The sequence below is a fragment of the Plecotus auritus genome (assembly GCF_963455305.1).
Source record: "Plecotus auritus genome assembly, chromosome: 10".
Taxonomy (NCBI): Eukaryota; Metazoa; Chordata; class Mammalia; order Chiroptera; family Vespertilionidae; genus Plecotus; species Plecotus auritus.
In genome coordinates, this window is record NC_137785.1 from 42009601 (window position 1) to 42023062 (window position 13462).

Consider the following 13462-nt stretch of genomic DNA (forward strand, 5'->3'; position numbering starts at 1 on the left):
TTGTTTTTTAGAATAATGATATACTCACAGATTTAAACATATTTGAGGGTTTTGAGCCATTGTAATTATTTTTTCTTACTGAAGCTCCAGTTTGTGAATTTAACTGAGGTCCTCAGAGTTCTCTATATTTGGTCTGTGAGGGCCTATTTCCGCAGGGGCCCTGAGTACTCGGTCCTGCAACATGGAGTGAGGCCAAAGTCCCCAGCGGGTGTCAGTGCCTCGAGCTCAGCAGTGGGAGGCAGTGGATGAGTGCTAGGTGCCAGAAAGTCACAACTATTCACTACTTGTCCCACCAAGAAACTGCGCTGGGCTGCATTCCCCGCTTAGCGGCCCCAGCTGTGGGGTGGTCTCCCTGTCCTCCTGGTTCCTCACTGCACAGACCTTCTGCACCTCCCACTTATTCAGAAGGCACCTGCACTAGCTGTCCTAGGTGGGCTGGGGCAGGCACCATCGTCCCAATGCGCTGGAGTTAGAGAAGCTGACAGAATTCTGACCGTTTCCTATTTTATCCTCCCACAGCTGAGCCCACAGCGATGACCACACAATCCCGGTTCAAATCATTCTCTCATCTCCCAGTTGTCTCCCCATCTTGATGTTTTTCTAAAGTTCCTTAAAGATTGATCTTGGAAAAAAAAATTTTATCTGGTAGGAGGCGGCCTCCAGGTTGCTGAAAACCGCAGTCCTGGTAGAAGGTTGCCACCTGGTGGCCAATGTGAAAACCGCATGGTGTGTCTGGCCTCTGACTTTCTTCTAACCCAGCGCTGTACAAAAGAAATGTGAGCCAAATAAGTTATTTTATTTTTTAAAATATATCTTTATTGATTTCATAGGTGAAGGGAGAGGGAGAGAGAAATAGACACATCAATGATGAGAGAGAATCATTGATTGGCTGCCTCCCGTATGCCCCATACCAGGGATGGAGCCTGCAACCTGGGCATGTGCCCTGACCAGGAATCAGACTATGACCTCCTGGTTCATAGGTCGACGCTCCGCCACTGAGCCACAGCAGTCAGGCCCAAATAAGTTCTTTTAAGTCATCTGGTAGCCTTACTTAAAAAGTCAAAAGAAAAAGGTGATTTAATTTTATTGATATGTTTTATTTAACTCAATATATCTACATATTATCATTTCAACATGGAATCAAATGTTTTAGTTATTAATGATACATTTTACATTCTTCCTCTCAGTGTGTCTTTGAAATTCAGTGTGTCATTTGCACTTACATCTCAATTAAGATTTACATTCTCATCAGGAATACTTGATCTTCATGTAAAATACATAAAAATTATAGTTGAAAAGTAGACTAACATACCGAAGTTGTTCCAAATATACTTTTTTTTTAATTCAGTGTTATTCTGAAAAGCACAGTTTAGCAAAAAGTTCCACGTTTGGTCAAGAGTCTGTGTCAGTTTACAAACACATCCCCCAGGGCGGGGCCCACGTAACAGGCCCGGTCCAGGCTGCCCTGCATCCTGGTTCTGAGTCAGACCTTGTTGGACAGGACACATGCTCCCCACCTCTCTGTCTGCACACAAACTTGCTTCCTAATTTTTTTTTAATATATTTTATTGATTTTTTTTACAGAGAGGAAGGGAAAGGGATAGAGAGTTAGAAACATTGATGAGAGAGAAACATTGATCAGCTGCCTCCTGCACACTCCCTACTGGGGATGTGCCCGCAACCAAGGTACATGCCCTTGACCGGACTCGAACCTGGGACCCTTGAGTCCGCAGACCAATGCTCTATCCACTGAGCAAAACCGGTTAGGGCACTTGCTTCCTAATTAACTGAAACACTGGAATTGATTAGGAAGACGTCCACCATCCACATCCGGAGAATGTCACCAGTCACCTACCAGCCAGGGACCAGTCACGGACCAGCTGTGATGAGCCCCCAGGAATGACTCCCAGCCCTCAGCTGTCCATCTTCTCTGCAAATGTTCTCAGCTGAAAGGAATCACCTTGACCAGGGTCATGCCTCCTTGCTGGGCAGCCCTCGTCCCTGATTGGTCCATGGGCTTTTAAAGGCCCAGTCCCTTACCCCAAACTTGGATTCGTGTTGAAACTGTCTCTCCTTCCGTCCCTTCCCAGGCGGTGATTCCGGGGAGTGCTCTCCGATAAACTTTCTGAATCTGAGTCTTCATCTAGAACCTGCTCCCTGGGGCGCTGGAGCTGGGGTGTTGGGACCCCAGGTGGGTCCCAGAAGGCGGTGCTAGGATGGGATTCTGGCGTTGGAGCAGTGGCTGCCGGCTGGCCACAGGACCCCTTCACCGCCGGCACAAGGTAACAGTGAGATTGTTAAACGACCGCTGGGGACCGGGGTGGCACTCTGGTGGGAGAGAATCCACTTGTGGGTTCCAGATGTCAGGAGCTGGAGGAAAACGGAGGGAGAAACTATAAGGACGGTGAAATGCTGTCTGTTGCTAAGCACAATGGAGTCTTCGGGAAAAGAAAAGGCTGAGAGTGGTTTACAGGCAATTACAAGCTCCCAGCAGCCTCCTGGGGCGCACAGCAGGCCTCTCCCTCCTGCCCGCCGCCCAGGGAGAGAGCTGAGGACTGGGCCCGGGACCTAGTCACCGAGCAGCCAAGTTCCCAAGGTTAAACCTCTGCCCAGGCAGGTCTGCTGTGCCAAGGCCACGGCCCTGAGGACACGGGCACCCTGGCCTCAGCCCCCCCCACCCCCCCTGCTCCTGGCCACAATGATGTGCGGGGCCTGGGCTGAGGGGAGGGGAGAGAGAGAATCTCTGCCCCAGGAGCTGCCCACGGGCCAGGCGGCAGGTGGTGGCCGGGGCGGGAGAGCACGGGGACTGTGCACGGAGGGTGCTCCATTCAGGGGAGGGGCAGACCCTGACGTGGATACGGGAGAGTTTATTGATTTGGGTGCACTCACCCAGGATGTGGTTTAACACCCTGGCCAGGCCCGCAGGGGCGGGTGATAACTGTTGGCAGGATCACATATGCAGCCCTGGGCCATGTTAGACAAAAGGTAGAGACGCCAGAATGGCTGTGTGACTGGGCTCCGAGAAGGGGCGTGGTCGCGGGATGAGCTGTGGAAGGCAGACCCCCAGTGCGTGACTTTCACAGGCGGCCTGGTGGAGGCGCCCCTCGCCAATGCAGGGGCCTGTGCTGGGAGGGGCCCAGCGTGGCCAGGAGCTGAGGCTCCCCCTCTACGCCAGACGCAGTGTGCTGGGCGCCTGAGCTAACAGGGCCCAGGTGGCTGCAGTTGCCATCACGAGTGGCAGCTGGGGCCCCGCCCTGCAGAGCCCGCCGGTGGGGAACATGCCCGGGGACCGGGGCAGAGTGGAGGATGGCTTGCGGGGCGCCGCTCACTCCACACTGAGGAGAAGGCCAGGCTGGCGACCAGCAGGCGGAGCGGCCTCCGTGAGCACCCTGGGCGCTGCCGCCGCTCAGCCTGGCATCCGGTTGTGAGGTTTTCCTGCCACAACCAGAGTTAGATGCCCCTCCTCGTGCTACTCCGGGCTGACGCGGATTGTCCTCCACCGGACTCACCTGTGTCCTTGACCATCTCCAACTAGATTTCGAGCTTTAGGGGGCGGGAGTGCTGCCCTCTGAGCAGGGGTTCTCAGAGTGGGGTGCCCGGCAGCAGCACCGGGAACTTGTGAGCAATGTGTGGGCCTGGGGTTCTGCTTTTATTGGGGCCCAGGGTTTTGCCAGTTCACCCTTCATTGGTGAATGTAAAACATCAGTGTGGGAATTAAAACGCGGGAAGGAAAAACCAGCGGTCAGTTAGTGTCTGAGTCCACCTGAGATCTCTAAAACAGGGAACTTCACGGGGGGGGGGTGGGTGGGCTCTCCCTCCTGTGGGCACCGTGTCTGCTGGAGGCAGCTTACAAACAACCCGCCCTGTTTAACGGCCTGGGAAGCAGATGCGTGAGAAGTCAGGGGAGGGCACGCTGTAACCCGCAAAGGTGTAGCAGCGCGGCCCGCGGCTCAGTGGTTGGGCATCAGCCTATAAGCCAGGAGCGGCGAGGGCGCGCTGAGGAAGGGCGTGATTGCGTGACCAGGACGGAGGCGCCCTACTGTGCGCACAGGCTGACGCGACCCAAAGAAGGTGCGTGAGGTCAGGCCTGGGGTCGCGTCTGCCTCCTGAGCTCCACAAGCTGGTGTGGAAGACGGTGCAGCTCGCCGCGTTCAAAGGCTGCCGCGCCCCAGTCACACTTCCCTTCCGGAAGGCCCAGGAGCCAGGCGCGGGCCACCCCGGGGATGCGGCGCCCCCTCCACGCTGCGTGGCTCCGTTTGTCGTTGTTCTGCCATCGCTCAGTGTGGCTGCCGCCTGCCTGCCGAGGGGAGTCTCTCTCTCTCTCAGGCGCCCAGACGATACCGAGGATGGTGGGGGCGGGGGGGGGGGGGGGGAGAGGCCAGCAAGCGGTGGGAGCATCCTCACCGGTGCGGGGGTGGGGTGGGGGGTGAGGGGCGGTTCCAAGGAAACGATCCCACTCCCTTGAGCTTTGGCTGGGGGAGGGGAGCGCTCAGTGCTGAGGGGACCATCTTGGACCATCTGCCCTGGATCAGGGCGCCCGCCCGTGGGAAGCAGATGGCGGGATGGTGAGCAAATCCCAGCGCAAGGGGCAAGTGGATTCAGAGGACAAAGAAACAGACGTGGTCTTGGAGGGGAAAACGGGAGGAGCGCCAGGGAGGACCAACAGTGGGGTTCGGGGCGAGTGTAACCGCTGGTGTGCGCAATAGGAGGCCCAGGGTGAAGAAGAGGAGGGCCTGGGGCAGGACTTGGATCCGTTTAGGGGACCATTTACCTGAAAGTAACTTTGAGTTTCTTTAAAAAGGTGGTTCTCGCCCAGCCGGTGTGGCTCAGTGGTTGTGTCGTCCCACGCACCCAGAGGTGGCGGTCCAATTCCTGGTCAGGGTCATGCCCAGGTTGCAGGCTTGATTCCCAGTAGGAGACATGCAGGAGGCAGCCAATCGATGTTTCTCTCTCTCTCTCCATCTCCCTTCCTCTCTCTGAAATTAAAAATATATATATTGCCCCGCTGGCTTGGCTCAGTGGTTGAGTGTTGACCTACGAACCAGGAGGTCATGGTTTGATTCCTGGTGGGGGCATGTACCTGGGTTGTGGGCTTGATCCCCAGTGTGGGGCCTGCAGGAGGCAGCCGATCAGTGAGTCTCTCTCATCATTGATGTTTCCATCTCTCTCTCCCTATCCCTTCCTCTCTGCAAAAAAAAAAAAAATTATACATATATATATATATAATAAAACCTTATATATTATATCCTATATATAATAAAACCTTAATATGCAAATCGACCAAACAGTGAACTGGTCGCTATGACGCACACTGACCACCAGGGGGCAGATGCTCAACACAGGAGCTGCCCCCTGGTGGTCAGTGGACTCCCACAGGGGGAGCGCCGCTCAGCCAGAAGCCCGGCTCAGGGCTGGCGAGCGCAGTGGCGGTGGCAGGAGCCTCTTCTGCTTCTGCTGCAGGTGGGTGGTAAGGAGCGAGGGGTCCCGGACTACAAGAGGGATATCTGACTGCTGGCTTAGGCTGGATCCCCCCGAGGGGGCCCGGACTACAAGAGGGATATCTGACTGCTGGCTTAGGCTGGATCCCCCGAGGGGTCCCAGACTGCGAGGGGGATATCTGACTGCTGGCTTAGGCTGGATCCCCCCGAGGGGTCCCAGACTGCGAGAGGGATATCTGACTGCTGGCTTAGGCTGGATCCCCCCCGAGGGGTCCCAGACTGCGAGGGGGATATCTGACTGCTGGCTTAGGCTGGATCCCCCCGAGGGGTCCCAGACTGCGAGGGGGATATCTGACTGCTGGCTTAGGCTGGATCCCCCCGAGGGGTCCCAGACTGTGAGAGGGATATCTGACTGCTGGCTTAGGCTGGATCCCCCCGAGGGGTCCCAGACTGCAAGAGGGCACAGGTGGGGCTGAGGGACCCCCCAGAGTGCACGAATTTTGTGCACCGGGCCTCTAGTATATATATGTGGCTCTCTGCCCTGGCCAGTGTGGCCCAGTAGGTTGGAGTATCATCCCATGCACCAGAAGGTGGCAGGTTCAATTCCGGTCAGGGCATGTACATGAGGCAACTGATCTCTTTTTGTCCCCCCCTCCTTCCCCTCTCTCTAAAAGAAAAAAAGGTGGTTCTGGCTCAGTGAGGCCAGCTGCTGGGTTGCGGGGGGGGGGGGGGGGGGGCGGGGGCTGGGGGCGGTTAGATAGAAGTTCCAAAGAACATCGTGTCAGAGAATCTCCTGAGAGGTAAGTGCGTGCCTCAGTCAGAGTCCCTAATGTCTGGTACCCAAAGGTAATGTGGGTCACTGTCGTAAGGCGAGAGAGGACCTGCTGAGAGGAGGATTTGGGTGGGATTAACCCCGAGGCGTCCAGGCAGGTGTCTGATTGAGCCGGGGCACCTGGAAGCCCGGGCAGAAGGGTCCCGGGCCCCGGAAGTGAGCTGCGAGCAGTGCGGCTGGTCTCCCCAGGGACCGGGCCGCCTGCAGTCACCACTGCCTGGTTTGGGAGCAGAGAATGTACTTGTCTGTCAGGACCTTGGCTGCATCCCGGTTGTTGAGGCGTGAGATCCCTGAGGAGCTGAGGGTGCGAGGGCCCATTTCACGCGCTGACAGGAAGGGCTGCCCTGGGCTCAGCGAGGAGTCCGCGATGTTGTGGAAAACGGCTCCAGGTGTAGAGCCGTTGGTGTGCGTGGCACCACGAGGAACAGGGACAGGAACTGGGGCCTCTGATTCCTTCCCACCCAGATGGGCTTGCCTTGTGGGAGGAAGCTCGCCCTTAGCTACAGCCCAGACCAGACCACAAGGTTGCTAGGAACAGCCCAGGAACCTGTGGCAAAGGGGAGGCCCTGTGTAGGGGCCCCGAGGGGCTGGGTGAGCAGCTAAAGCCCCACCAGCAGGGCTGGGCAGGGGGGGGTGGGGGGGTGGTGGCTGGGCGGGGTGGGGGGCGGTGGGGGTGGCTGGGCGGCGGGTGGTGGCTGGGATGGCGATGCTGTACTTGACTTCCCTATGGTGATTTTGTAACTACCAATTTGTACTTAATCCCTTCACCTCTTTTACCCGGTTCCCCAATCTTCCTCCCCTTTGGCAACCCCCAGTCTGTTCTCTGTATTTGGGTCTGTTTCTGTTTTGTTTGTTCATTTATATTGTTCTTTAGATTCCATATATAAGTGCAATTATATGGTATTTGTCTTTCTCTGATTGACTTGTTTCACTTAGCATAATACCCCCTAGGTCAGTGGTGGGCAAACTCATTAGTCAACAGAGCCAAATATCAACAGTGCAACGATTGAAATTTCTTTTGAGAGCCAAATTTTTTAAACTTAAACTTCTTCTAATGCCACTTCTTCAAAATAGACTCGCCCAGGCCGTGGTATTTTGTGGAAGAGCCACACTGAAGGGGCCAAAGAGCCGCATGTGGCTCGCGAGCCACAGTTTGCCGACCAGGCTCTAGGTCTATCCATGCTGTCGCAAAGGGCAAGATTTTATTCTGTTGTATGGACAAGTAATATTCCGTTGTATAAACGTACCACCACTTTTTTATCCACCATCTATTGATGGGCACTTGGGCTGCTTCCATATCTTGGCTATTATGAACAACGCTGCAGTGAACATAGGGTGATTACAGGCAGTCCTCGGGTTACGTCGGACTCCACGTACATCGTTTCGTGGTTACATCGCCATCTCCCATTTATTTATAAAAGAAAAGTTCCGTCATTTCGACGTATGTACATGTGTGCTTTATGTTTTTTATTATTTATTTACCACAAGGAAAGGTCGGGAATTGTTATCTTTTAAATTTTTTTTACTGTTTCACTTCATTACTGCTGTGTATGTGCTCCACGTGAGTGACGTAGGTGCTTATGTAAGGTGTTCCGACTTTCGACGAAAATCACGTTACCTTGCGCCGTAGGAACGGATCTCCGACGGAACCTGAGGACCTACTGTATATTCTCTTGAATTAGTGTTTGGGTTTCCTCATGTGTATATACCTAGAAGCAGAATCGTTGGATCATAACGCAGTTCCATTTTTAACCTTTTGAGGAAACTCCATACTGCTTTCCACAGTGGCTGCACCGATCTGCTTCCCCACCAACAGTGCATGAGGGTTCCCTTTTCTCCACATCCTCACCAACACTTGCTGTTTGTTGATTTATTGATGATAGCCATTCTGACAGGTGTGAGGTGATACTGAGTTCTAATTTGCATTTCTCTGATTAAGCATGTTGAGCATCCTTTCATATGTCTATTGGCCATCTGTATATCCTCTTTGGAGAAGTGTTTGTTCAGGCCCTTTGCCCATTTTTTAATTGGATTGCTTTGGGTTTTGTGGTGTTGAGTTGAATGATTCCTTTATAAATTTTGGATATTAACTCCTTACCAGATGTATCATTAGCAAATATCTTCACCCATTCGGTAGGCTGCCTTTTTGTTTTGTTGATGGTGTCCTTTGTTGTGCAAAAACTTGAGTTTGATGGAGTCCCATTTGTTGATTTTTTTTTCTTTTGTTTCCCTGGCCCAAGGAAATATGTCAGAAAAAATATTGCTAAGAAAAATAACAGATTTTACTGCCTATGTTTTCTTCTTGGAGTTTTATGGTTTCAAGTGTTACATTTAAGCCTTTAATCCATTTAGAGTTTATTCTTTTTTTAAAAATATTTTTTATTGATTTTATACAGAGAGGAAGGGAGATGGATAGAGAGTTGGAAACATCGATGAGAGAGAAACATCGATCAGCTGCCTCCTGCACACTCCCCACTGGGGATGTGCCTGCAACCAAGGTACATGCCCTTGACAGGAATCGAACCTGGGACCCTTCAGTCCGCAGGCCGATGCTCTATCCACTGAGCCAAACCAGTTAGGCCTAGAGTTTATTCTTGTACTAGAGGCCTGGTGCATGACATTCATGCACTGGGGCGGGCGGGGTGTCCTTCAGCCTGGTCTGTGCCCTCTCACAGTCCGGGACCCCTCCAGCTTTACCTGCAGCGGAGGCGGGAGAGGTTCCCGCCACTGCCGCTGCACTCACCAGCAGTGAGCCCGGCTTCTGGCTGAGCGGCACTCCTGTGGGAGCGCACTGATCACCAGGGAGCAGCTCCTGCATTGAGCGTCTGCCTCCTGGTGGTCAGTGCCTGTCTTAGCGACCAGTTGTTCCGCCATTTGGTTGATTTGCATATTAGCCTTTTATTATATAGGATATGTTGTAAGAAGGTGGTCTAGTCTGATTTTATTTGGCATGTATCTGTCCAATTTTTCCAACACCATTTATTTCAGGGGTCCTCAAACTACAGCCCGCTGGCCACATGCGGCCCGCCGAGGACATTTATCCGGCCCGCCGGGTGCCGCTGCCTGTCCTGCTTAGCAGCCGACTTGTCCCAGGCCCGCAGTGCGCATAGGAATTTGTTCATAGTTTTTTTTTAAAACTATAGTCCGGCCCTCCAACGGTCTGAGGGACAGTAAACTGGCCCGCAGTTTAAAAAGTTTGAGGACCGCTGGAATAGATTGTCTTTACTTCATTGTATTTCTTGCTTCCTTTATCAAATATTAATTGACCATATAGGCATGGGTTTATTTCTGGGCTGTCTGTTCTGTTTCGTTGCTCTGTCTGTTTTTATGCCAGTACCATGATGTTTTGATTACTATGGCCTTGAAGTAGAGTTTGATATCAGGTAGTGTGATACCTTCAACTTCATTCTCCTTTCTCAAGATTGCTGTCAGGGTATTTTGTGGTTCCATAGAAATTTTTTGATTATTTGTTCTAGTTCTGTGAAATACAGCATTTGTATTTTGATAAGACACGTGTTAAATCTGTAGATTGCATTGAGTAGTATGGACATTTTAACAATTTTATATATTTTTTATCCATGAGCATGTTATGTGCTTCCATTTAGTTGTAGCTTCACTTTCTTCAGTGTCTTATAATTTTCTGAGTACAGGTCTTTTACCTCCTTGGTTAAATTTACTCCTAGGTATTTTTTTTATGCAATTATAAATTGGATTTTTTTCTTAGTTTTCATTTCTGATAGTTCATTGGTGGTGTGTAAAAATGCAACTGATTTCTGAATAGCTATTTTGTTTCCTGCTATTTATGGAATTTATTTAGTTCTAGTAGTTTTTTTGGTGGCATCTTTAGGGTTTTCCATATACAGGATCATGTCATCTGCAAACAATGAGAATTTATTTCTTCCTTTCCAATTTGGATACCTTTTATTTCTTCTTGTCTTGATTCCAGCACTATGTTGAATAAGAGTGGTGGAAGTGGGTATCCTGTCTTGTTCCTAACTTAAAGGGAAATGCTTTTAGTTTTCTTTTCCTCCATTGAGTCTGGTGTTAGTAGTGGGTTTGTCATATATGGCCTTTATTATGTTGAGGTATGTCCCCTCAGTTCCCACTTTGCTGAGAGTCTTTATCATAAATGGGTGCTGGATAGGGTCAAATATTTTTCTGCATCTATTGATATGACCATATAATTTTTACCCTTCTTTTTTGTTTGTGGTGTATGACATTAATTGATTTGCAGATATTGTACCAAACTTGCATCCCAGGAATAAATCCGACTTGATAGTGTATGATCATTTTAATGTATTGTTGGGTTTGGTTTGCCAATATTTTGTTAAGGATTTTTGCATTGAAGTTCATCAGGGATATTGGCTTCTAATTTCCTTTCTTTGTAGTGTCTTTATCTGGTTTTGGAATTAGGATAATACTGGCCTCATAAAATGAACTTGGGAGTTTTCCCTCCTCTTGAATTTTGTGGAATAGTTTGAGAAGGAGAAGTGTTAGTTGTTGTTCAGATGTTTGATAAAATTCACCTGTGAAGCCATCTGGTCCAGGACTTTTTATTTGTTGAAAAATTTTTTATTACTGCTTTGATTTCATTAGTTGTAATAGGTCTTTTCGAATTTCTGTTTCTTCTTGATTTAGTTTTGAAAGATTGCACGTTTCTAGGAATGTATCCATTTCTTCCAGATTGTCCAATTTGTTGGTATATGGTTGTTTGTAATATTTTCTTAATTCTTTGTATTTCTGTGGTGTTAGTTTTGCTTTTCTTTCATTTCTGATTTTATTTATTTGGGTCATCTCTTTTTTTTTTCCCTTGGTGAATCTGGGTAAAGGTTTATCCATCTTGTTTATCTTTTTTTTTCTTTTTCAAAAATATATTTTTATTGATTTTTAACAGAGAGGAAGGGAGAGGGATAGAGAGTTAGAAACATCGATGAGAGAGAAACATCTATCAGCTGCTTCCTGCACACCTCCCACTGGGGATGTGCCCGCAACCAAGGTACATGCCCTTGACTGGAATCGAACTTGAGACCCCTCAGTCCGGGCAGGCCGACGCTCTATCCACTGAGCCAAACCAGTTAGGGCTGTTTATCTTTTCTTTAAAAAAAATATTTTATTGATTTCAGAGAGAAAGGGAGAGGGAGAAAGATAGAAACATCAGTGAGATAGAGAGTCATTGATTGGCTGCCTCCTGCTTGCTCCCTGCTGGGGATCGAGGAATCTGACCATGACCTCCTGGTTCATAGGTCGATGCTCAACCACTGAGCCACCAAGCTGGGCCTTGTTTATTTTTATAGAGAACCAGCTTTTGCTTTCACCTTTTGTTGTTTTTTGTTTTGTTTTTTGTTTTTTTTAGACTCTAGTTTGTTTATTTCCACCCTGATCTTTATTATTTCCTTTCTTCTACTCACTTTGGGCTTTGTTTGTTGTTCTTTTTCTAGTTCCTTTAGGTGTAAGATTAAATGGTTTATTTGAGATTTTTCTTGTTTCTTGAAGTAGGCCTGTAATGTTATGAATGTCCCTCCTAGGACTGCTTTCATTATGTCCCATAGATTTGGGTTGTTGTGTTCCCAATTTTATTTGTCTCAAAGTATCTTTCAGTTTCCTCCTTTTTTTAAAAAAAAAATATATATATATATTTTATTGATTTTTTTACAGAGAGGAAGGGAGAGGGATAGAGAGTTAGAAACATCGATGAGAGAGAAACATCGATCAGCTGCCTCCTGCACACCCCCTACTGGGGATGTGCCCGCAACCAAAGTACATGCCCTTGACCGGAATCGAACCTGGGACCTTGCAGTCCACAGGCCGACGCTCTATCCACTGAGCCAAACCGGTTTCAGCTCAGTTTCCTCCTTGATCTCATTGTTAACCCATTCATTGTTTAGTACCATGTTATTTAGTCTCCATGTGTTTGTGTATTTTCAGGTTTTTTTTCTTGTAATTGACTTCCCGTTTCATACCAGGGTGGTTGGAGAAGATGCTAGATATGATTTCAATCTTCTTAAATTTATTAAGACTTATTTTGTTTCCTAACATGTGGTCTATCCTAGAAAATGTTTCATGTGCACTTGAAAATAATTTATATTCTGCTGCTTAGGAATGAAATGCTCTGAAGATATCAATTGAATTTATCTTGCTGGTGTGTCATTTAAGACTATTTCCTCATTGGTTTTCTGTCTGGAAGATCTATCCATTGATGTCAATGAGGTGTTAAAATCCCCCACTATGATTGTGTTACTGTCACTCTCTCCCTTTATGTCCATCAAGATTTGCTTTATATATATAGGTGCTCCTATGTTGGGTGCAAAAAATGTTTACAAGGGTTAATACCATCTTGTTGGATTGCTCTCGTTATCATTATGTAGTATCCTTCTTTGTCTCTTTTATAGCCTTTGAAAGTCTATTATGTCTGATACAAGTATTACTACCCCAGCTTTTATGTTTCCATTTTCATTTGCATCTTTTTCTATCACTTTACTTTCACTCTGTGTGTATCTTTTGTTCTGAGGTGGGTCTCTTGTAGACAGCATATATGTGAGTCTTGTTTTCTTATCCATTTAGCTACCCTATGTCTTTCTTTTTAATCCTCACCTGATAGCATGTTTGTTTTTATTTGAGAAAGAGAAAGACACAACACACAGAAAGAGACATTGATGTGATAGAGAAACATCAATTGGTTGCCTCCTGCACTCACCCCAACCGGCGATCTAACCCACAACCTAGGTATGTGCCTTGACCGGGAATCACACCCATAACCTTTAGGTGTATGGGACCATGTTCCAACTAACTGAGCCATCTAACCAGGGCTACCCTATGTCTTTTGATTGGAGCATTTAAGCCATTTACATTTAAGGTAATTATTGGCCCTGGCTGGTGTGGCTCCATTGGTTGAGTGTCATCACATGTACCCAGAGGTTGCTGGTTTGGTTCCTGGGAAGGTCACATGCCCAGGTTTTGGGCTTGATCTCCAGTGAGAGGCATGCAGGAGGCAGTTAGTCAGTTTCTCTTATCAATGTTGCTCTCTCTCTCTCTGCCTCTTCCTCTCTCTCTCTAAAATATATATATATATATATATATATATATATATATATATATATATGTATATATAAAAAGAAATATTCTTAATTATTGATAGGTACATATTTATTACCATTTTATTCTTTATAACTATGTTCCTTTTTTTCCTTAAAGA